This window comes from Molothrus aeneus, chromosome 4, assembly GCF_037042795.1.
Source record: "Molothrus aeneus isolate 106 chromosome 4, BPBGC_Maene_1.0, whole genome shotgun sequence".
Classification (NCBI taxonomy): Eukaryota; Metazoa; Chordata; class Aves; order Passeriformes; family Icteridae; genus Molothrus; species Molothrus aeneus.
Window position 1 is genome coordinate 8533961 of NC_089649.1, and position 24946 is coordinate 8558906.

Sequence of the window (24946 nt, forward strand, 5' to 3'; positions counted from 1 at the left end):
TTTATAAACTGTCTATAAATATTGAAATTTCATGTAAAATGAAAGTTTACATTTCCATAATAAGGTAAATCCAAAAATGAGCCCTGATTTACTGTGCATTTGTGTGTAATTGTCTTCAGCCCTTGACCCCTACACCTCAGTTCCTTTTTCTCACACCATTTTTAGGTTTTCCCCCCTAATTTTATCCCTTCCACACACACTAATTGTTCTCTTTATTAATTAAAAAATGAATGAGAATTTTCTTCCACTTTAACACGTTCCTGACATTGCCAACCATGTCATAGAGAGATGAAGACAGAGAGCCAAAGAGCATCATATCATAAATTTTGTCTCCTTGAGTCCTCAGTTTATACCCAATGCAAAAATACTGTCTCTCTCTTTTCTCTTTTTTCCCTTTAATCTTTAGAACTCATATCATCCTTGAATTCAAAGAAAAAAAAATAAAACCAAAAACAAGAACAAGAACAACAACAACAACCAAACAAACAAAACCAAAAAAAATCCAAACAAAAAAAACCCACAAACACATTTTGGCACATGCTTTGGTCTACACTTTGATTTAGCTCACCCTTATTTGATGCAGCACCAAAGTTGTGCTACAGCTGTAGGATATGACTCCATGAATGATTAAACTTTAGAGCCCATGAAATGAGGCTAAGTGCATTAGAAGATTTCTAGCATATTTTTCTGCAGGGTGTATTATGCTTTATAAAAGCAAGAAGTGGGAATAGATTAAAAAAAATAAGTCTGGCTTTGGCCACTGACTCAGTGAACTAAATTTGGGAAGAGATTTTTGAACATTTTAGCTACTGAAGATGGACTTAGCACTGTATGAGGAGAGAAATCCGGTTAGACTTTGACGTGAAGTCACTCACTGTGTGGGTCCCAGCTCCCAATACATTGTCAGTAATTCTATTCAGTTCATCAGTTAATAGACTATTAATCAATTACTACATACCCAGCCTTGGGCTGATAGAACACAACACAATATTGCCTTTCTTTTAATTAGTTTTTTACTCCCTAAGCCAATGGACTCCTCTCTGGTGGCAATAGCTACCAAGCAAATGACTTTTTCCTCTTTCAGCCTTTGGCACTTCCAGACAAAACATAGACAGACAAGTGCACAGGAGGTTTTACATTGCTTTGACATAAAAAAAAAATCCCACCCATTTAAAATTCCTAGAGTTACAAGACTTCCATAGGATGCAAATGCTTATCCTCTTGCTTTAGGACATAGCAGCTTTTAACAAAATAATTCAGTGATAGATGGAACAGTCACTTTCATTTATCTGTTTAGGGCCAAGACCACGTCTTGCTTTACATAGGATTTCAACTCAGGTTTTCCATGTTGTTTTTTTTTTAACCCACAGAAAAAAAAATTCTATTTACCAAAACCAAAAATCATACAGGCCTTTGGTTTTAAGTCATTTTAGCAATTTTGAAAGGGAATCTTCTGAGCTTAAGAGGAATAGACTCATTTTCCCACTTCTTGCTTTTCAGTAAGAGCATAGAAGGAAGAAAAACATATGACAAAAGGAAATATTCAGCTTTTCCCCAAAATGTCTAAAAATTTTTAAGAACTTTGAGCAACTACATCTTTGTGTTCCAATAGATTTTTTTAAACAATATTTTCATCTTTGCAATCCAAATTGGAAGTGAGCTTATATCTAAAATAACATTCTAGAATTCTAAAAGAAGGATTTTCAAAAGGGATTGCTCATCTGCCGTTCAATTGTCTTTAATTATAGCCCAGAGTAAGAGATAACAATTTCCTGCTCCTGCCATTCTTTTTATGGGAAGATGGACTGAATTATTTACAGTTATGCTCAGCAAAATAATCAAGCCATTACAGCAAAATTGGGCCACCTGCATGCAAACACTGAGACAAACAACAAGCCAAAACTGCTTTGGCTGACATCTAGCAGACTGAAAACATCTAAACTCTCCACTCACAGGCATATTTGACCAGAAAGCACTGAAAATAAGCTTGATATTTTCTCAAGGTCTTTGGGTTGATCTTTATCCACCCAAAATATATTTTTCACAGTGTAATAACAAGATACAAGTGCCCACAAGTAAAATTTCTTGCTGATGCTGCCACACCAGAGGTGCAATGCTGGGGCCTGGGGAGGTGGATGCTCCACATCTTCAGTGCAATTGGAAGCTCAGGATGGAAAGGAGGGAGTGAAAGGATGAAGGAGAAGGATGTCAAGGGGTATCACTTAGAGGACACAGTCTCAAGCTTCGTCAGAGAAGGTATAGGTTGGATATTAGGAAGAAATTTTTCACCCAAAGAAGAATAAAGTGCTGGAAAGCTCTTCCCAGGGAGGTGGTAGAATCACCATCTCTGGATGCGTTTAAAAAAAGACTGGGCATGGCACTGGGTGCTACAGTCTAGTTGAGGTGTTAGGGCATGGGTTGGACTCAGTGATCTTAGAGGTCTCTTCCAACCTCACCATTCTGTGATTCTCTGAGTACTCTTGTTCAGGATTTACCCTAATGTGGCAAAACACAGAGAAAAGGAAAGACTGCAGCTGTGATGGGGGAGATCAGCTCAAAGACTATTTTATACCTTGTCTACAACCAGCTAAACCCAGAAACAGGCTTCAGTAGAGCAGGGACATAACCTTCCCATCCCAAACCGGATGCTACAACCACCAAGATACAGAGCTATGACCCCCATTGGATGCACTTGCACAGAGATGCATTCCTTGCTCTGCTCAAACAACAACAGGGGGCCAGCAGGGATTCCACCCTTTAAAAGTTATACCAATCCCTAAAAAGCACATTTGACAGAATTCTAACTTTTGACAGAGTTCTAGGTGCCTGAGCCTGAAGGTTCAGGATCTGCATAGGTGAATGGAAATATCTTCACGTGATTTCTCCAAAGGAGAAACCACAGTGATCTGTGCCTAATTCTGGAACATCCCCCACCAGTGTGATGGACTGGCTCAGCCCTCAGGTCTGGCTGTGCTGTCCCTAGAGCCCACTCTAGGATCCCTGCACTGAGATCCTCCACACCAAGCACCTCTGTACAGAGCTGCCAGGCTCCTTTGGCACAGGCAGCTTGGAATTACTGCCCTGGGGTGACTTTAGGATGCTCATATCCCCATTTGTCTGCTTAGCCCAGAAATAAGTTTTACACCTTTAGAATTGGTTCTGGAAGTGAAGGAGGAGAAGAAGAAGTGCACAATTTATTTTCAAAAACTACGCTCGCTCCGCCACATTCCCACTCCTAAACTGTGTTATCTACAGGCAGGCAGACAACAAGACAGAGCTCTTATTTACTTTTAATTAATTTCTTTTCCCAATTAAAAGAAAAACCACTTAAATCTACTTTCTAAACAAACCCCTTCAAAAGTTCTCTCCCAAATTTACCAAAGCCAGTTGATTTGCCTGGAGAATATCTGCAGTGGGACTTATAAATCCCTAGCCACCTTTGTTTTCTCTTCAGATGCTAACTGCTATTCATCTGGGAGAGAAATAAATAAGGTATTTCTCTGCCATCCAGTCAGATCCAAGCTGCTTTGCAAAACAGCAAGCACTTCTTTCAAAGAAACCTCACATCAGAGCTGCCCAGAATGTGTCAGAACTGCATTTCACATCATAGGCAAAAATGTTTCTTATTTACTGTACTACTTGTGCTTTTACACAGTACTGCCCACAAGGACCAGCTCTCTTACAGATCCCCTGGGATATCTCCTTACATGTGGCTTTATGACATTTTTCAAAATTTATTTATGGTTTAATGATTAAACTTCTACTTGATGCATTAATTTAACCTAATTATGATTTTAACATAACAACCAGCAGCTATCCAGACTCTTTAGATGATTCTTCATCTATTTACTTTTAAAGATTGGTGTTATAGTTTTTAATTAATTTCCTTTCTTTTGGCTTTACTTCTCCAAAGTAAATACAAATGCAGTAACTCAACATTTCCTGATGGATTCTAGAAAATGGGCATCTTTTCATCATCTAAAACGAAAAGGCAATTAAAAAAAACACACTTGTTATTTTATTTATATTACAAGTATCTTCCCACCATCCACCCCCATTTTGACTTTTAGGTAGAGTTTTTATTGCTCCTCTTTTCTACAAATTAGAGTAAGTGCTTTAGCAGCACAATCAATTTTGTGTGTTATGGAGAGCAGCCTGGAAAACTGCCAATTCGATACTTCACTACAGAAACAAAAAGACTTGTACAAATACTTACCCCTCATGAAATCTGAAAGTTAAACCCACAACAGCCTTTTAACACTAAATCCTATTTATTTCTCAATATAACTTGTTTAAGCTGAACACAGGCCACAGTTTGGCACTATTTTTCTTTTTTGTTTCATTTCATCACATATGCAACAAGCAATCATCCAAAGCTCTGCAATGGTCAAAGATTACTGAAGCTTTTAAACAGTGGCTTTTACTACAGAGACAAATCAAACCTCCTTGTAAAACACTAAATTCAGTGAAGAATTGCATGGGAGATACCCCAGCAGCCAATAAATTGCAATGAAATTAAAATCTACTGCATCTCTCACTCCTAGCTCTCACTTTATGCCATCCCTATCACTGTCACATCCAGCTCTCTGTGTCCTCTGCCATGGGTTAGGTCTGTCTGCTCCTCACCCCATGGAACCATTAGGCATTTTTCAGCCTAGGAATGTGGCTATGGGTAATTTATTCTTTTTCTTTGGTGCACCTACATTTCTTTTGCTCGTGATAAAAGCAGTGCAAGGCTAGATCAGATCTGTAATGGTGTTCTCCAAAGAAAACATGCTATTGCCTTAGCTTTGCCCACCAAGGAGGGCTGCTGTCCCACAAAGATGGTGCTAATTGACTCCCTTTTAGGCTGCCAAGTACAGCAGGGCTATTTCCTGCAGATAATTGATCAGAGCACAAAATCTTCATTAAGCCCTGCAAGGGCTCTCCAGATTTGCATGGGAAAAGTCTGCCAGCTGCAAAGCTCAGGTAATTATGCTATTATGTCCCCAAAGTAGACAAAACAGAGCTTCATTTTCCAGTTAAATCTATACTAGGCTTTTAAAGGAAAAGACTGTATTCAGAGCCACACACACGCAGCACCTTCTCTGTAGTGCTCTCTCCAAAGCACAGAAATTGGAGTAGAGACTTATACTAGAAATAATACTGTACAAGTCCTTTTGTGGAAGCAAAAGTGCAAATAAAATCTCAGATTGTCTTCCTCAGTATATTAGGTTTGCTTGGTTTTTAAAATGGGAGATATTTTTTTCTCCAACTTGCAGGTATCCTAATAATCATTGTATGTTCAAAGATAATACTTCAAACTCTTACTTGGTTGCCACTCTTCTAAATCACTATTTATATTTATTTTTGAAAGCTGCTTACAAGTTCTCAATCCTCAGAAACCTTTTTGACAACAAAAATGTGATGGAGGAGACAGCAAAGAATCTCAGTCTTCCACAAAGCAATTAATTACTCAACTTGGAGAATTATTTTCTTATTCTATTTAAGAAGAAAATAGAAACCAAAAGGATGAATATAGCATGGCCCAGTGGACTAGTGTTGTTTACATAGCTGAATAAAATTCAAATCCATAATGTATCAGTATTTCTTTTTTCTTTTACCCTGAGGTAACTCAGTTCCACTGAGGCTGGGGGAATCATCCTTGATGTGCAGCACTGTCACAACAGGGCTGCTCTAACCCTGCATTATGCACAACATTTATTAGTAATACAATTTTTCTCTCATTCTCTTCAAACACTTCACAGTCATTAATTCTGTTTTCTAATCAAATAAAGCTCCACAAGGAAGCCTGGAAGTGCCAGGGGTCAGATTTTCAGCTGGTATGAATGAAAGCAGATCTGCTGAAGCATCAGGGAGCCATGTCTACACACACATCTGTAGCTCTGCCTTCTCTGTGGCTCCTCTCCCCTCAACACGTTCTCTGTCACTTAAATTGTGAAAGCATTTCAAGACTCATTAAAAGATTTTGTTCTTTTACTTGGCACATTTAAATTTTACTCCAGATTTAGCTCAATTCTTACTTTGCCTTTAGACAACCCTGCCAGATGGACATTTTGTGTATTACAATAGACATTTGTTATCAGAAATCTCTTTTTTCCCCTATCAGACATTTCTCTTCTAAACTATATATTTATTATCTGTGAGCAGTTGATTCTGCATCATTAATTTATGCCCTCATGGTTTCTTGCATTTGTTACTGTGGTCTTTCTTAACTCTTCCTCCAATCCTGTATTTTTTTGGGGGAAGATTACTAAACTAGTAATCTAATCTAGGTTTGGTTTATTTGCATTCTGTATATACTTTCTGTTTCAATACAGAGGCATTCTTAGCAAAAAAAAAGTTTGTAGGGGTTTTATCTTTACAATTCCTGGCTTAGCAAAGTCAGTACTGGTAGATAACCAGGTCTTCAAATAATGAGTTCCCCTTTGACTCACCACACAGATCAGAAAATTAAGAAACCCTTACCACTTTATAAATTCAGCTAAAATTCATATAACTGCTCAACAGCTGGTTTAGAATGTAACTCTTTCACAAAGTGAATGGTGGTTTATGTTATTCAGCATTAAACAATGGGGCTATGTTACATCAAACACATGCATTAAAAACCTGAGTACAAAGAACACATTTAAGAAATCTTGGAGATTATACATAAGGTGATCTGTGCTTGTTTCTAGTTGAGAAAGCTTCAAATACAAAGTGATATTACAAGGTTTACAAAGCTCTTCTCTTAGCATCTAATATTTACAGTAAGCAGCATGCTGTATATTCAAAGAATGTAAACTTCAAACTGCAGCTACAAATATTTACTATAGATTAGATATATAAGGAGGATGACCTAGACACGTTAGTACAAATTCCTGCATTTGTGCAGGACAGGGCACAAGCATAACCCCACAAGTAATGTCATGGTTGCTGTCCCTGCTTCTTCACTGCTGTAACACAGAGGTTTCTTATCCATTGTGTCCGTGGGACACAGAAGGAATTATTGAGAGGGCATTTAACCCAGCTGTCACAACCCCTCACCTTTCCTTACATCTTTCCCTTCCACTGATAAGCTTCAGCTGGAGCAAAATAAAAGCTTCAAGCTCAAGAAAAATTATACTTTTCTTGCAAGTTCTATTGCTCAAGTATGAAATATAATAAAACAAGAAAGAAGACAAGAACAGGAAAATTTACAAAGACTTTAGAAATGCTCTTATTAATAGGATTGTTCATACCAAATGACAGCCCTCTTCCCCCCCACTACCAACCCTTTCCAAAAGCTGTTTATAGTCATTTCCAAAGCTACTTTTACACTGCTCTTCCAAAATGGAAAGTTTGATTTTAAACTGCTCCTGCTTTCATTTAGTGGATTGTCTCATTTGTATAATCCAAATGAGATTCTGCTTCTGCTCCTTGGAAAGCATCTTGTTGTTTTTTTAATTTAATATCTCTTGCTTTCGCCAGATCTTAGCTGGGACAAAAACTTGCAGCTGTATTTGGAACTAAAAATAAAAACCAATATATGCTGGAATAATTGGTACAGAGGAGTTTGGTCTTGTTCCTAGATTCTGTTTGAGACATTGACACATGGATTGCCATATCATGACACACACCTGCTCAGAGAAATTTTCATCACTAGCAGCCAAAAATAACAAATATTGAACCACTCCAAAGCTTTCGTTATGTCTGGTCTCACACCCTGGCTATTCAAGTCAGACCAAAAATTAAACCCATAGGCCACGAGAGATTGTTGGGTGTGTATAAAAGCTTCTTAAACAAGTTGTCCAGAGACAAAGAATTCATCATGCAAATGGATGGGTGGGGTTTTTTTACTTTGCTGCATTCATTCTCTTGCGCACAAGCAAGGTTAGAATTGAGCCTCACTGCCTCTGTGCTTGAGGATGGGTTTATCTTTCTGAGGGCTTCTAGGTCTAGATGTTTTTGGGAAAGGCTGAGGGGAATGCAAGATTGGAGAGGAACCTCCAATGGCTGTTCATGCCTTTTAAAAATGGTTTCTGAATGAAGTCAATGTAGTCTCTAAAGTGTGTCTGTCTCTTGGCTTTGAGTAAAAAGCAAGATTTGATATATGCCTTTATAAAGTAGCTATTTAGGTGGATAAAAACGTGAAATACACTGCAAATTAAAGCAGTACTTTGGGTCTCTGTGTAGGATAAAATTCATCCTTATGAATCACATATAGTTCTTAAACCTCATTTGCACACAAACATTTCAGGATTTCCTGGGTGATTTTTTTTCTTATGCTATGACATCACACTACACCATTCTTTATACTGTGACATGCAAATAACTGTTCAACAGTTCCAGTAGAATTTACATAATGGAGACATTCTTTGACATACATTTTACCAACAGAGTAATCACTATTCCATAAATTATTCCAGACTAATTGCAGGGCAACACTTTTCCTCCTCACCTGATCCAGTGGAACAAACTTCTTTAAAAATCCCATTAAAGCTTTTTATCTTGTATTCTAAAAATACACTGGACTGCTCTCGTAGACCCAACAACAAAAAGTACTCCCTTCGAATTCCAAACACAATTTAGAAGGGTGCAAAAGAGCAAAATGGAGTCCCATTTTAAATAAACAAATCTTTGAAGTCTGTAAAGGATTTCCTTCCTTTCAGCAATTTCAAGCACAGTGCCAGCAGTCATCTCTTGCACAGCTACTTCTCTGAAGTAGCTCCAGTTCCAGTAGATGTAACTTCCTCCTTATATCTCTGCCTGGAAAATCCAACTAGGCTGTCAGCAGAAAACCTCAACAAACAAGACTCCAGATCCACATAGGTGGATAAGAGGGAGTAAGACATCCTAAAAGGAATTGGGTGTTTTTACAGATATGTGTCTAAGCTGTTTATTGTTTATAGCAACCACTTCTTGTGAAAACACAAAAGATATTTTCACTGATTTGAAAACTGTCTATTTGTCCAGAGAATATGTGGATGCCCCATCTGTGGAAGTGTTCAAAACCAGGTTGGATCAGTAACCTGACCTAGTGAGTGGCATCCCTGCCCAGGGCAGGAGGCTTGCAACTAGGTGACTTTTAAAGTCCTCTCCAATTCTATAACTCTGATTGCATTTCAAGACACCTTTTACTTCATTCAATGCTCATGTTACAAAAAAACCCCTTGTGAAGCACGACTAAAACAGTCTATCAAAACCAGGTTTGGTGATTTGCAATGTTTTTAAGTATGGAACCATTAATCAAATGAAGTTTTCAGGTTTAAATTCTGGTTTAAATATAGTGGAAGGCTAAATTTCTCAATATTGGTAGCTGGTCATGACATTTAGAGGGTAGAAGACATGTAGCATTAATTAATCTCAGGAATTAATATTTCCTATACATGAATATGCCTAGAGAGAAGAGAGGAGCTCAACTGCAGCTGTACAAGGGAAAATTCTGAAAATTCTGTCTCTGTCTGCCACCAGTTTATATCTACCTTATATATAAACTGTTGATGAAGTCCCCTATCTAAAACACCATCATCTGACACTTAAAGAACAGGCCGGTTTTAAATCATCCCTGAAGTTCTGAACTGAATTTCAGCACCTCTGTCAACTACAGCAGTATTAATTTCTACACAACCTAAATTTCATTATTTTAGAGAGTCCTTGTGCAAAAACCTTAGCAGACAGTTAAACAAAGGAAAAAAAAAAAAAAAAGGAGAGGGTTGTGATGGTGGCAGGCATGTTGTGTGCTGTGCTTTCTTTCCAGGTTTTTGCAGAAGAATGTAGAAAATACTACTACATCTCCTACCATCTCAAGGGAACAAGTTTCTCCAGGAGCAGCTGCAACAGATCAAACAAGTAGTGGGAGCCTCTAACTCTCATCCTTTTTGGAAGGGCTAAAAAGACAACTCCTGTCTCCCACCCTTGCAATTTACAAATTAATTTCAGCAGAAAAAAGAGAAGGATCCTGAAGGGCCCTCCCCTCCGCCTTGTATAACTTAATTCTCACTTCAGATTTAAAGGGTCTGTGGCAAAACTCCACACTTGTTTACAGAAGTTAAGCCCCATGTTTACCCAGTTATAACTAAATCAAAGTTTGCTGCCACAGCATTCTGTTTACTCCACTCACTTGGCTCCCTTCACAGTGCCTTTAGTGACACATCCAAATGTTTTGTGGTTGGTAGCTGTTGTCTCCTAATCTTTAGTGACAGCTCAGCTCAATCTGGTGTTTTCCAGGCTTGGATAGAAGACAGAAAAATAAGTATCTTTTTTTTCTTATATTCACTGACATTTTTCCTCTTTTTTTTTTACCAAACACTCTCTACAACAGAGGTTTTCTGCTCTTCACTTTTAATGACTGAGCTTTCAAATTCTGGATTTTAATCAATCTCTGTGGCCAATGCTTCTCATCATATACTCATGCTTAGGAAAAGAGGTTTCTAGTGACAAAGACCTTAAAGGAATTATTAATTTATTTGATGTCTGATGTAGTAAAACTCCTGCATAAAGAAAGAAGTAACTTTCCCCTCTTGCTTTTCCTCATCTCCTTTGCTTTCCATTCTAGAAGGGGAAAAAACGAATCTCAGCTGGAGATGAGGGGGCAACAGTGAAAGAAAGCTATGATGAAGAGCAGCCTCAGAAGATGGCCTGTGAGACAGAAAGCCAGTAAGTTTTGAACAGCTCTGGTCACTTGTAGTCACACAAGCAAGAAGAAAGGAAGAATTTATCAAGCCGACACTGTCTCCCTGCCCCGAGCGCAGAGACCGATCATTTTCTGTCTCTTGGCTAGTCTTTGTAATAAATACAGGCTTGGTGTGTAATGAAAACCAGCTGAGTGTTTCTCAAGGTACAGATGCCTTCTTTTCTTCTGATTCCAGCTAAGATTGTTCTTACTCTTCATAATCTCTCACAGCTGCCAAAAATCCATCTTATCGTTGCATGAGGTGAAGTTTCCATTAACAGCTATTATGGTAGCAGAGGTCAGGCGACCAGTGTCAAATGAGCTGCTAAAGAGAAACACTGGGCTAGAAAATCCTATACTAGGGAAGAAAACCTCAACTGAGGTGTGTTTTATTATTAATCTGAATCCTTGTTATGTGCAGATGTGGCTGGGCTGCACTTCTGACAGACCAGTTTCTGATGTCCGGGAAAAAGACAGGGAAATTTGGGGTGTGGATGAAGTGGGAATACGCATCCACTTGGCTGGCTGAAGAGGAATTTTAATAGTTTTGATGATGTCCAATCTGTCAGCCAACCAGACTGGCTACTCCTTAGGCAGAAGAGCTCTAATGAAGGAAGCTTTGGCCATAAACGTCACTTGCACACACACATTTCAGCACTCACGTTGCTGCAGGTGTGGCTCCTGACTCCCAGTCATGGCTGGGGAATAAAATAAAAGCAATAATGATAATAGCCCTTAGTTTCCAATCACCTAATGGAAAAGGAGAAGTTTCCCTCAAAAAGAAACAGCTCCATCTCAAAACACTTTCTCTTTGAAAAGACCTTCCTCTAGTTAAAAGCATCTGGATTGAACACATTCTTTGTTGATAGCAAATAACAGTACTTTAATGCCATTCTAAGATGATCATATGTTTCCTTTTGGAATTATCTACCTGAAAAACATATTTCCTGGAAGACATTTTCAATAGGAACACCCTGAATGTGTCTTTATAACTTTCTCTCTACATACGTGCACCAAAGCTAGAATCACATGAGTGGACACACTTTGCAGTGCCAACTGTTAATTGTCAGCATGCTATGCAATGAACAAAGAAGTAAGCAAATAAAAAACCAAATTTCAATAAATTTAGGAATTTTTTTGCAAACTCTATCAATTTTAAAATAATGCAAAGCACAGTTATTTGGAAAAGCCTCACCAAAATATTGACTAACACAATGTATTTTAAAAATTACTTTTGACATTTCAAAATATAAAGGAATAAAATATTTTCAGAAAATACTCGCTATTTTTCAAAGAATTACAACAGTTTCTTTCTACATTACCTCAATATTGAAGGCCCTAGATTCTAAATACAGACTCTACCAAAAATGCCACAACTGTCAGACACCAACATTATTGCAATATCTCAGCAACATCCCGCTGAGGCATGGCCACCCTTCCTCTTCCAAAAAACCATCTTGCAAATTTATGTGTCAGGTTGTGTGGAGAATTAGACTTCTTTTGTCAGCCAGCAGCATTTTTGTGTGACACGGAAAACCATTTCCCACACAGAGGTGTGAAGACTCTGCACTGCATTTAGTCCCATATTTTGCAGCTTAAAAAAAATTCTTTGCTCTAATTAAATCATTACGAAGTTCTAACAAAATTACTCACAGCAAACCCCATTGTTGTAGTTGAGATGGCCACGACACACAGAAAGAGCATCACCATAGAATTCCAGAAAGCTTCAACCCACACAAAGTAATACCATACCATTCCAAAAAACTTCAAGTATCTGCCCTTCTTGCCCTTCAGCCCAGCCTTTTATCCCCTCCTGTTGATGCCCTGCACCTGTGTGCCCTCTGCTCCCTTTGGTGGTTGGTCAGTACCCCTGGGCACTCGTTACCTTCAATATTATTCACCTGCTCGCACAGCTGCGGCCCATCAGCCACTCCCAATCACCACAAACTCTGTGCCTACACCAAAGCTCAGTCAGAGCATCTGAGCAATATCTGTACCTTAAAACAGCTAACAGAAATAAAACAGCAAGTAACTGTAACACACAGCTGACAAAGTCCAACAGATGTCTTCAAGACCAGATAAAACCATCTAGATTATAATCCACATGAAACCTACTGGGTCTCTCACTAAACCATAAAATGGATCCATCTACGTGGAGAAAAAAACCCAAAATCTTTAATGCAGTTACAATATTCCTTCCTTTTGTCTTATTTACTAATCTGAATTATACATTACCTATTATAAAGTAACAGTTTTAGAAACACAAGCCCTTCTGCATTCCTCTTCCCCACAAATGACCCAGGAACAAATCAAGTCACTTCTGACTTACATGTCTGGTAACCACAGCAGCCAAGGGTGGAAGAGGTGATTTGGCTTCCCAGTATTCCCAGCTGGTCAGTGGTGGCACACACCACAGTTGAGGTGGCTACAACACACAGAGTTCCATAAAATTCCAGAAGGTCTGAGCCCACACAGAGCAACATCCTACCACTTCAGAAGGCTGCAAGCATCTGCTCATCTCATTCTTCAGCCCAGCCTTTTATCCCCTCCTATTGATGCCCTGCACCTGTGTGCCCTCTGCTCCCTTTGGTGATTGGTCAGTGCCCCTGGGCACTCGTTACCTTCAATATTATTCACCTGCTCCCACAGCTGCGGCCCATCAGCCACTCCCGATCACCACAAACTGTGTACCCCCACCCCATCTCTGCTGACCTGATGGAGCAAGTCCAGAGGAGAGCAGCAAGATAATTAGGGGGATGGAGCACCTTTCCTGTGAGCAAAGGCTGGGAGAATTGGGGTTGTTTGGTCTGGAAAAGGGAAGGCTTCAGGGTGACCTAATCAGAGCCTTCCAGGACCAGGGAGCCTACAAGAAAGATGGAGAGAGACTATTTACAAGGGCCTGGAGTGACAGGACAAGAGGAAATGGCTACAAGCTGAAAGAGGGTAGACTTAGCTTCAATATTAGGAAGAAATTCTTTACTGTCAGGGTGGTGAAACACTGGAACAGCTTTCCAAAAGAAGTTGTGGATATGCCATCCCTGGAAACATTGCAGACCAGAGTGGATGGGGATCTAAACAAGCTGCTCTAGTGAAAATTATCCGTGGCCATGGCAGGGAGGTTGGACAAGATGATCTTTAAGGTCCCTTCCAAGCCAAATAATTCTATGGCCTACAACTTTGGCAGTCAATTTGAGCAAATCCAGCACCCAAGACTTTAACACCAGAGCCTGGGGAGCAGCTTACTCTCAGGAGGAAATACACAGGTGGTCTGTGGCAATGCCATCACCACAACCACCTTGACCCCAGGGTCCCGCAGGGGCTGGCAGAGAGGGAACAGTCTGGACTCTGGAGGATAACTGGGAAGCACAGAGCATTACCTGTAGTGTCTTCACAGAGCCCCACAAACAACACTCTTAATCTGTACCTTCTATGATGAACAAATGCCATAGGAGCAGAAAAATGCAGTACTAAGTAGGTTTTTCTCCCCTCTTCCCCTGCTGAAAGCAGAGGTGGGCATTTCAGTGATGAAGCCACATGATCTGAAATAGTCTGCAGCCACTCCTTAGTTCACACACAAATAAACTGTCTTCCTCAGTGCTCACATGTCAAGAAAGGCATTAAGTCACAGATTTGAATCAAAAGGACGTTGAATAAAAAAGCCACTTCCTTTTAAATGGATTGATGAAATTGTTTTCTGCTTGTCTCAACCACACCAAACCTTGTTTTATAGAACACACAGTTAACCTATAGACACCAAAGTGTTTTGGGTTTTTTCCTAACTGAGAGAAGACTTACATAGATATCATGATTGCTGGTGGGAATCTGGTCTGTTTCAAAGTATGGTGATAATAGGAATACCAGATTAATGGGCATCTCAGCTGGATTAATGGGAACAAGGCATGAAAATGTACATTACTGATTAAAGAAGATAAACTCTATTTACAATTGCACTATGAGTGTGAGTGACCAATAGATTACAAAGAACATTTCTCAAGATGCTGTTTATGTTGAAACAAATCTTTTGTAACCTGTGCTCTGCTCCTTAATGCTGGGGTCCTCCTTAAATTTAAGACTGAGATTACACAAGGATAAAGTGGTTAAACAGTTAAAACAGTAAAACAGATACAACAGTTGGACTTGATGGTCTTAAAGGTCTTTTCCAACTTAAACGATTCTCTGGTTTTACAATGTCAGCACTTCTATTGTCCTCTCAATATTGCAAGCAAAAAGAGCAGTCTGCATGCACGAATCTCTGACAAAATGATTTTCAAGGCTCCTGTAGTTTAGCACATTTCTGTCTTCCAAGCAAAATGGGAAGTGAACCCAGACTGAAAGCAGAACAAGGTGGGTTGGCTGAGGAAGGCTGTCACAGCCTTTGCCAGCCAGCCAGCCACATCTTGCTGTAGGGCTGGCAATATTAAGCTGCCCTTTACATGCCAAGTCCCTCTCTTTCCTTCATAAAGAAGGGAGGATTTTACCACCCTACTTGCAAATACATGCAGAGAAAGATATAGGGATTGGCATCTAAGCTGGACAGGACCCCTAAGAAATTCTCACACAAAACACTGATGGATGAGATCAGCAACAATACAAGTGTGATAAACTCAAGACAGGAACTAAAATAAGAAAAAAAAGTGAAAGCAAACTAAAATCTGTTTCTACCATCAAGATGCAGCTGTAGACATTAGTGTCACAGGAAGAAGTGGAGACAAAACCTGATAATAAAAAGTTATTGCAGGATGTATGAACATTAAAAAAAATATAGATTTGAAAGTAATGTTAAAAATGCTTGGCTTTTATCACCATCACACTCAATGTAGCTCATGATTCTTTTGCTTCCTTAATATTACACACTTCTTTGTGGACTACCACCAAACAGCAGCAGCTGCGAGGACAAGGATGGGGCTGATTTAATGTAGCAGCTCCCCTACTCCCTCTAGTTTGTCTTCCTCACAGTAGGAATGCATCACATTTATATGCACCAGAGCAGAAATATTAGTATTTCCAGTTAAAACTCTAACAGAAATTAAGCTCTGCTTTGTTGGTTACTATTAAGTCAGGAATTTTTTTTATAAAAGTCAGATGTTTTAATCCATGTTTCTTAGACAAACTTTTGATTTCATTAAAAATTGCATTAAAAAATAAAAGTATGACATTTGTTTAAAAAAATTGATTGAGACAATATTAGCCCAATCATGGTAAAAATGCCTTTTGTCACTGTATTATCATCTCTTGATTAGGGGTCTTGATCAAGCACCTTCTTTTTTCCTGCTTTACAATGCCTTCTCTTGTTGAACCTGGTGCTTCATGAGAGCTGTCTGAGCCCTAGCCCACAGGGGAGCATAAAAAACCCAATGTAGTTTTCCCTTTTCATCATAGCCACACTCCCAGACAGATTTTTCATTGGGGCACCTTTCGGGTTTCTTTCCATAGATAATTGAATATCCAAGTAAAACATGAAACGAACAGTTTTACATTTAAAAACAGCCTTGATAAACAACTTTCAACCTGCCCTACTCATTATTACACACTTAGGATTTCCATGCATGCTGAGGAGCTGATATTATACCTGGCTTAATCATACATGCACTGAAATACATCAGTGCACCTTCAGCATCTGCAGGAGAGCTGAGACAGGCTGGCAAATAAGCCAGGAGCTGCAGCAGACCCTGTTTCCGAGACTAGCAACTGGAAAATAAAAGCATCAGAGGCACCAGGGCAGTAGAGCAAGACAGTGTGTGCTGGCAGGCTGAGCTGGTTTTATTCTCTGCGTGAGCAGAATGGTGCATGGCTTGTTTTCCTGTCAGTGAGCCAGAAGTTCATAGGTAGTGGGGCTGAGTTGATCCAGAGGTAACTGGAGGGGATTTCACTCACACCCCAGCATTGTCCTCTCAGCACAATCCTGGCTACTTCCAGCAGTAACTTTCCTCTCCCCTCCACCTCCTCTGCCCTTTTCATTATTATTGCTGCACTCAGTAAGGTAGCAACATCTGTGCTGTTTTTTCCCAGTCCAGCAACAGTAAGTGTTAAGTAGATGATAGCTCCAAAATGCAACATGTATATCATATTTTGTGACTAACACAATCTCCCAATCAGGACATTTTGATCTTCCAGTTATATCTAGGGACTTTGGCAGGAAATGATCTTTTTACATGCTCTCATAAACTCTCAGAAAGTCTGGTTTTGGTTCACTCTTTCTGCTAAAGAACACCAATAGTTTCTCTTTGGTTTCCCAGTGTATGTTTACCAAGCTGATAAAGGCTGCAAGGCGGATCGAAAGAAACACTTGGTTTATTTTCTTTTACTTTGGCAGTGATAAGAGAGTGGAGTCCCATTTTAAAACCTGGAGAAAAATAATTGGCATGTCCCAGTTGTTTTTTATACACAGGCACACATGAATGCATGCACACATAGATTTTAGGGTTTTTTATGGGTACCTTCTTGACTTGCAGCCAAGCCATGTCAATGCAAGCCAGCTCATGTATTTAATTGTATCAGCATATAATGGCAGACAGATTTTTCTTCCTTTCTGCACTGCAGCATAAGCTTTCCTAGGAAAGCTTGTTTTTTACTAGGAAACAGGAGAGTGCATGGTAAAAGAAGTAAACCCCATGCTTCCATCATCCAGGAGAGATTAAAAACACAGACATATCTAGATGATAAACTGAAACACAGTATCGTGCCCCCTGTGTAATTTATGGAATACATGCCTGAACTAATAAACGCCTCAGGGAATAGTTAGTGGTGAGTGGAAGCCTTAAGTGCAGTGGCTACACTAAAATCATCCTAGACTAGCTTTGCTTTTAGGTACAGGCAACAAAACAGAAGCTGCAGTCCAAAACTCAAAAAAATCTGCTGAACTTTCAGCCCTCTGTGTCTCTGTCTCCCTTTCCACAAACACACAACCATCTCAGTAAATTCCAAGCAGGAAATAACAAAAAATTGCTTGGAAAACACAGATATTACTGTTCTCTTATTATGGTCAACATTCAGCAGAATATGCAAAATAATACACTTTATGCCTTTTAGGCTTGAAACTGATATGAAGAGAACAAAAAGGACTGCAAGTTCTTTATCCAGCATGTTGGGTTGAAGGTAAGGTCACTGCTTGCCAGCAGGCTATGACTGACTCTAATTAAACATTTTTTATACCACTCATCTGTGGCTGGGGAACATGTCATTAAAACACAGGAAACATTAATCTACAGATTAATGCTATAGAAAGAAAACTTTTACACAATCTTTACTCAACAATTAAAAGAAGTTTACAAAACTTTAACCCTTGGAATACCACAACACCACCACCTAGTAAGAGCTCCAAGTGGATGTTACTCTGATAATTACCTGTTTCTTCATCAAGTCACACCAGTTTTGCACCAGTGTGAGGGTACTTACCCCAATACTGTTCCATTCTTTTGCCTCCATACTCACAGACCTTAAATTAGGGAATTGGCTGCGTGTATTTACTGCATTTTTGACTGTTTGGAACAAACTTCAAATGCTTTTCAGAAAAATGGTGGGTGATCACTCTGTAAATCCCTATGTTTCAGGCTAGTCAAGAGCCCAGCATATACTGTTATTTATTCATTATTTATTTTTGTCAAGCACTGTGGTCCATCTTGAAGCAATTGCATTGCTGTGTGAAGGCATCTCCATGCTAGCTCCATCTGCTTATGAAACCAAGCAGTGTTTTGGGGCAGGAGGGTAGGGACAGAGGGGCATTTATGGATGGACACAGATTTCTATGCTCTTGTCTGTTTACCAGAAGTACACAAAATTTGCTGTTGCATCTGAGGTGATATTTAGTTCTTGCACTGAATCCCCCCATTTATTCTCTTTCCTTTCTGTAAGGAGTTATATTTAAGTTCAAACTCTTAAAAATAGGTTTATAGAGACTAGAAATGGTCTAACTAGTTACATTCATTTTGTCTTAGATTTTATAAATCTATATACCTACAGAGAGCAGATTCAGTATTTTTGTAGGTATGCAATTAATTTGAGGACATTTTCTTCTATTGGTTCCTATATATGAATATGTACAGATGAAGAAAGAGAACATTTATATTTAACATTTCAATCTGCACTTTTAGAAATGCAGCACACAGTTTCACCAGTAGCATATTATCACTGCTCTTACTTTTCAGGTTTTTTCATAACAAAAAGTCTGTCATCCAGTCCTCACTGTTACAAAAGCATTTAGTTAAACTAGTTAAACAAGTTCAGATTGTTGCTGGAACCACAGTGGAAATATTTACAGTAAAACTCACCTGGCTTCAAGTATTGTTCCAAAGTTGAAATTCAGCCCAGTCTTGGAAGTTCACAAAGGTTCATTAGCTTATTTGAGCAAAACCCAGGCTCGTTTTCAAGTAAACTTTGGCTGATATTTAGTTCTAGATAAAGGGCACAGTATGATAGTGATATGATTAAAATGGCTTGAATGCAAACCCTCTGCTCCCTCTTGAGAAGTGGAAGAGAAACATTATTGTTTTGGTTACCCATTCAACACTCATAAAATTGGCCACTCACTTTCAGAGGGAGGTTTGCTGCTCATGCTCACAAATACTCACTGAGCAGCCAAAGGATTTACAGTCAGCTAAAAAAAAATTGAAAATGTGGGCAAGTGAAAGCATGGCTGGTTATTTAGGGAGTTAAAATGTCTCCAAAACTGGAATGAGCAAAGTGTGTTCTACCTTAGCAAGAAACAAAAAGGGAAAACAGCATCCTCCAAATCCTTACAGACTTAAAAATCTATTCCACATCCTTATCATCACTTGACAGATTTATAAATTAGTTGTTTCTTATTGTCCATTAACCCAGTGACCCAGATTTTACTGCAGCTCTGATCCAAACAAAACTCTTTCTAATCAAATGGGAAGATCCTTAATGAAGTTTAAGGACACAGTGAAACCTGGTCTGTCCTACCATGCCATATTGCATGTTACTAATCTGCAGAGAGCCACAGCTAGTTTGTCAGGATTAAACAAGAGAGGAATAAGAAAGTATCACTACCTCCTCTGAGGCTTCAAATCAGTTTTCAGTCTGCTGTGATGACCCTGGCCACCTTCAAGGCTCCCTGGAGAAAAGAAGGAAAGGAAATTAATAAATAGGGTTCATAAAGATGGCTGCAGGTCTAAAGAGCATCCACTGCTCTCTTTTTTCATCCCATGGTATATTGTGAAGAAAGACTGCCTCAACCATATGAAAATATAATAAAATGCATATGTTTCTTTTATATATGGAAAAGGTATGTAATTAATTTTGGTTTAAAATAAGAAAAAATGGGCTGGGTGAATGTGTGCTCACTATGAAAGAGAAAAGACCACTTTTTTTTCTTTTTTTAAAAAAGGCTTTTCTTAAAAAATTCCTAGTAAAACAAGCAGATGGACTAATTTCACTTAAGCTAAAAATAATACACAAGTGGAGAAAGCCAAACTCGAGTCTCCCTTTGTAGGGAGTGTCAGGTATATATTTAGAGGGATCCACATTTTCCTTGGCAGCTTGGGACAGGAATCAAAGGCATACCTTTGCTGCTTAACAAATCATCATCTTTACCTTTACTGCTTAGGAAAAGAGGACCAGAAGTCTCAGTTGAGTACTGAACCTTCTGGTTGTCCACATAGTTTTTAGTTCCTTCCCTGGCTCCACTTTGGAGTCTTTCAGTCAGCTCTCTTCAAGACAAATGTGGAATGGAGAATTTTAATCCTGATGCAATCTGGATTCAAGGAGAGAGTGCTCCATGACTCTCTGTCTAGAAACTCTACCTTGGTTTGTGCTTGATGGTATAAATGCAACTGCATGGATTTTTCCAAGGCATGGGAATGTTTTAGGAGGCAAGAAAGGCTTTTAGGAAACAGCCTTGCCCTGTGCTCCTATGGGATGTTAGAAATCCTGCTGCAAGTTTAATTTGTATCTATTCAGATATGACCAAGTCCCAGTATTTATTCTCTATACTGCCCCTCTCTTTGACAGCTATGTCAGGAAATCAAGGAAACATCACAAAAATCCAGGTTTGATTGTGGATACTGTTTGATACAGTGCAGAAATAAAAGACCTTCTATTTAAAGCACAGAGCTGCTCTTCCTAAAAATGTGGAATACACCAGATTTTGGGCTCCTCCCAATCAGCTACTTGTAATTTTTCTACTTAAAAAAGGGAATTTTCCCTCTTTCAGCTCAGTCTGAGTTTTTCCTTATATTTCCTCTCCCCTGACCTGCTAAGGGAGGGAAGTGACAGAGCAGATTTGGTGGGCACTTGTTGTCCAGCTCAGGGTCAACCCACCACACAAACCAAGAAACCAAAAGCACAGGGTTAAGCATGAGGAAGAAGGGGAAGGGAAAAGGGAAGGGAGAAGTGGAAAGAAAAAGAGATGGACCTTTTTGAGAGGTGGTAAAAATCAACTTAAAACAATCATTTTACTTATAAAATCTAAACCAAAATTTATCACTATCTCAAAAACATAGATCTTGCATATTTATACCAGGTTTCCCTTTGGAATAAAATCACATTTTAAATCATGACTAAGCAGACTAAATAGTACTAGGTACTCTAATTTCTAGTCATAATTTAAAGTATTTCTGAAGTGAGCAATCCCTGAGTGAAGAAAGAATGTAAACTCAGAATATGTGTTCAGTAACATTTGCTTAGTGAAAAAAAAAATCTTTAGAGTTGCTACTGTGGCTCACTATTAAATCTGAGTAGCTGGGTCTGAATGATTTATGTGCTAAGTTATTAAAAGTAAATCACATAAACACATGGGAACACCAGTCAGTCCTTTTGCTCTTGCTAAATCCCCCTCAGGTTATTTCTCATATATCAGCAGTGTGGCCAAGCAGGCTGCAGGACTGCTCAAGTGTCATGATAATATTTTGGCATCTCCAATAAGCAATGACAAAGCGGAAGGCTTGACACTCTCAAAAAGTGTTTTGGAAGTGTTTATTCATGTAATTATGACAAGCTGTGTTAATTAATGCTGAAGGACCCTTCTCACTTTCCCAAAATTACACTTATCTTGGTGTCTTGAACATTTTCAGGATGTATTTGAAACCCTTAGAAATATATTTATGCACATGAAACATAAAACACCTTTTCAGAGCTGCAATCCTACAGTCTTACTCTGTTTTCTTATTCCAAGTTTCACAGTGATTAAGTTTCAACATCAGTTTCCTTAATGAGTCATTATATCTGAAAATGATTTTACTATAATCCATGTTGAATCACAGAATGGTTTGGGTTGGAAGGCACCTTTAAGATCAGCCAGTTCTAGGCTCCTGGCCATGGGCAGGGACACCTTCCTCTAGATCAGGTTTGCTCAAGTAGAATGTGTCCCTGACTGTGGCAGGGACAAATTAAAGTTAAGTTAACCAAGTTTAAAAGATTTAAAATATATCTTCAGTCAAAAAACCTTACTGGCATCATCTCAGGCTTTTTCCCTATGTGACTATTTTGCACAGAATATTGCAAACCATACATAAATTACATTCATTTTTATAAGGATATCTTTCACATTATGTTCTCTGTTGTGGAAACTTTCCCATACACAAAGAACATCCATTATATTTTACTTCATTCTAATCCCAGTTATGCTTGTCAGGATTCATGAAAGCTCAGTGCACTCATTCAAGCTGTGAGAGAGCAGACTTTAGAGGGCTATGCCTTTTTAGACTGCTCTTCTTTCAGGTTCATCTATGATGAAATAAATAGTTTGGGCCCATGTTGTTTCGCAAGGAGGCTTACAAAGAAATTGTCCATGTTTAGGATCTCAGCCAGTGAAATAATTTCCCTTTCATATTCTTTCTTACTGGAACACCAAGATGGACAATTCATCATATTTGCTGAAGGAATAAAAGATTATTTTCACGTATGAGCATGCTCCCCAATTAACCAGTTCCCATGGCTGTCACAGACACACACAAATATCACTGGTTTATATCCCTAGATGTGTGTTCTGACCTGGAAAATTGTCACCATTTCTAAATGGAGATGTATCTAGCTGTGAAACTGCCTTGAAGAAGTCTGCCCTTCACTTCTGAAGGCACAGCTCACAGTGCTCTGCAGTGTGACCTCTTTATCACACAGGACTTGGGAAAATGCACAATTAAAGTTATTTGTTTGGACATTCTTTTCCTACCCTTATCATCACTTCTCTCTTAATTCACAGCTAACCTTCATATTCTGAAACAGGTTATGACTTTTCACAGAGTTACTCCTGAGAACTAACATTGCCAAGCATTTCTATTTCCTGTTATTTATTAATAAAACAGAAGTTTCACATAAAAAGGCTGTTAGTTCTCAGTGTTTTCTCTCCACATAAAACATTGGCTTTCTTAAAAAACAGCAAAACCCATTAATATTCCATCATTTTCTTTCACCTGTCCTGGTGTCCCACGTAAGTTAAGTTGGTTGGTTTGTATTCCCAAGGATCAGGTTCTCAGCTACACTGAAAAATAAAAGTTACTGGAAACCTTCAGGAGGGGGCAACCATTCTTCTCTGAAGGCCAAAAAATGGCAGATGAAAGTGGCAGTACATTTATGCCAGCACATTTACCACAGACAGTTCTCTTAAGCAATCCTCACATGAACTGCAGCCAAAACAGAGATTTCAACTGAAGTTTTCAGTATTTGGATTGCCTCTAAATCAATAGAACACATTTCTTATGAAATGTGAAAACATTTCTTATGCTGGGAAAAAATAGTTATTTTTAAATAGCTTCCATTTTCCTATTAAACAGAATAGCACTTTCATAAAGTAAAATACTCATATTAATGAGCCCTCTGTAGTGACCAACAGCAAAGAGTGAGGAATCAAAGATGAGATTATTCTTATTGATTCTTATGTCATGACACTTGAGAAATAGTCTGCAGATACCATCTGCAGGTAAACCCTGGAATTAAATTGACACAAATTGCAGCCCAAGACCACCTCTGAGTTCAAAATTCAGTTCTATCCATTCCATTTTTGCCAAGCCACTTTCAAATTCCAGAAGAAATTTTAAAATCCTCACAAAAGAGTAATGTTATGATGGAGAAAAATAACTATTTACTAGTGCTACGGCTCATTTCAGATACCATTTCAGATTCTGAAAAAGCTAACTTGCATTTAAAAATTAAAAAAAAAATAAGTTGCTATTGGGCATTACAAATGATACATAGCTAATTCTGTAAGTCCTTGGAAGTTAGGAAGAAATATATGAGTTTTCTTCTCAAAGTACAGGCACTCTATTCCCATCCCTACAATCAGAAAAGGTTAAGCTGTTCTCTGAGCCACTTATTTTTGGGTCAGCAAAGTAAGAGCACTGCTAACATGTAAGGTTTCATCTTTCAACAGGAAATGTCTGCCTGGAGTAAGATTTTCTTTCACAGCAGCCCCGAGTTTATGGTAGCAATGGCTTGCACTGCAGGGAAGGTGAGGGAGAGAACAAGTACCAGGTATTGTGCCCAAAACTGGGTGGAAAAGCTGAACAACTTTTTGTAAAGCTGAACAACTTTTTTCCCTTCCATTCCAGAGGGAAAGTGGTAGGAGTTCTCCAACACTGCCTAATTTCTTTACTTTTATTTAGAAACGTATAAGGTGTTCTTTTCTTGAGCACAAATGAAATCAAGAAACAAGAGACGGTTTTCCACTCACTTTTCCAAGCGTCTCTTAGTCCAACAGCTGTTTCCTCAGGGACACCTTCTCCACGCCACACTAAGCTCTGTCTCCTGTCCTTTTACCAGCTCCTACATCAGATTCTTTCATCTTTTCCTCATCTCTCCCACACATAGGTAAACAACCAAAAAACAGAGGCTGGGAGAACTGTTCTTGCTTCCAATGGCCTTCAGTGAGCCTTTCCTGCATCCTGACACCCTGTATGGGTGACTGCATGTCACCCTTTGGAGTGGCAGCAACACCTTTACAACTGTTTAATTTCCTTTAAGGCCCTAAAATTGCATTGATTCACTAATTCTTTTAGGCTTTCAGGAAACTTAGTTTTAGCTATAGAGTTTCTTTTCCTTATTTTGTTTCTTACATTTAAATAATCTTTACTATGTTTAATAATGCATTTTAAAGCACTGATGATCAATAGGAAGAAGGTATTCCCCAGAAATCAGGACTATATGAAATAAGCAGAATACCTAGAAAGCAACTTTAGATTAATAGCTATCACTTGTTAAAAGGGAAAAAAAAATTGCCAGAAGAGAATGCTGTTATCTGAAAAATTCAGATGGTTAGCCAGGAAAAGCCACGAACCTTTTCAGAGTCACTAAGATGAATTGTAGATTTCTGAGGAACTGCCACTCTATTCATTGATTTAGTGGTTTTTCATGCTAACAAAC